We start from the raw sequence: 1,179 nt of genomic DNA, 5'->3' as shown, positions 1-1,179 counted from the left end.
TCCTGGCATCTATGAGGTGCGACGACAGAATGACAGCCCCGCGGCGGCTCCCAGAAGCCAGTCTGACACTCGGGCGCCGGCACACAGCCCAGAAGCAACACCCAAAGGGAAGAGGATGGCAGGCCCGCAAGGACACAGTTACAGGGCACGTCTTTCCCAGAATTCCTGGACACGGTGACCTCACAGCCGCCAGGAGACTTGGCTTGGGAGAGACGGGAGCGAGCCTGACTCCACAGCAACTTCCTGTCCATCATGAGAGCCGGACCCAAGCGCCTGAGCAGGCACGTCCCAGACAGTGACTCAGGCCACAGAGTGTCTGTCACGTGGCCTCACATTTTCCACGGCTCACCGATCCTGCCCAGAGACCCGCAGCTGGCGGCCTTCTCCGCTGACATATGTTTTTTAGATCAGATCTGCCCATCCCGTTGCTTCCCGGTGGGATGACACTTGTCCTTTTTTGTTAAAGAGGAAATACCAGGTATTTATAGCTCAGAAGGCACAAGTAGCGGAATTGCCCGGCACCAAGGTCCCCGTTCTGTGCACAGCGTCTTTCGACCACATGCACGGGATGCGGGGCCGGGCCCTGCGCAGGGTCAGGTCGGGAGACTCCGGCTGTTCTCCCGGCCTCCGGGGGTGATTCCCCCCGGGAGGCCACAGGACGCTGAGCACCGTGCCTGGGCCTCTCGGAGCAACTGCCCCTCACGCTGTGACACGTGGGTTTTGACTGTGACTGAGACGACCTGCTTTCTACAAACCCTGTGGGCTCCTGCAGCCTCTTCATCTGCTCTTCCTACCTTTTTCTTGGTGGTGGAGGGGGCTGTGGAGCTTGAGAAAATACTACCGCTTGGCATTTGCTTTAAGAGTGTGAATCTCGCCTGGCTGGTTTGGCCCAGTGGATAGAGCGTCAGCCTGTGGACTGAAGGGTCCCAGGTTCCATTTCGGTCAAGGGCACGTGCCCGGGGTTTCGGGCTCGATCCCCAGTAGGGGGCGTGGAGGAAGCAGCCAATCAATGATTCTCTCTCATCACTGATGTTTCTCTCTCTCTCTCCCTCTCCCTTCCTCTCTGAAATCAATAGAAATATATTTTATAAAAAAAGAGTGTGAATCTCCTTTTCCCCCTCATTTTAAAATAATTTAGTGTAGCGGGTACATATTATATGGGTACATTAGTTTCAGTGC

This window comes from Myotis lucifugus, unplaced genomic scaffold (genome assembly GCF_000147115.1).
Source record: "Myotis lucifugus unplaced genomic scaffold, Myoluc2.0 scaffold_1742, whole genome shotgun sequence".
Taxonomy (NCBI): domain Eukaryota; kingdom Metazoa; phylum Chordata; class Mammalia; order Chiroptera; family Vespertilionidae; genus Myotis; species Myotis lucifugus.
The sequence above is the reverse complement of the archived record's forward strand: the minus strand, read 5'-3'. Positions refer to the sequence as shown.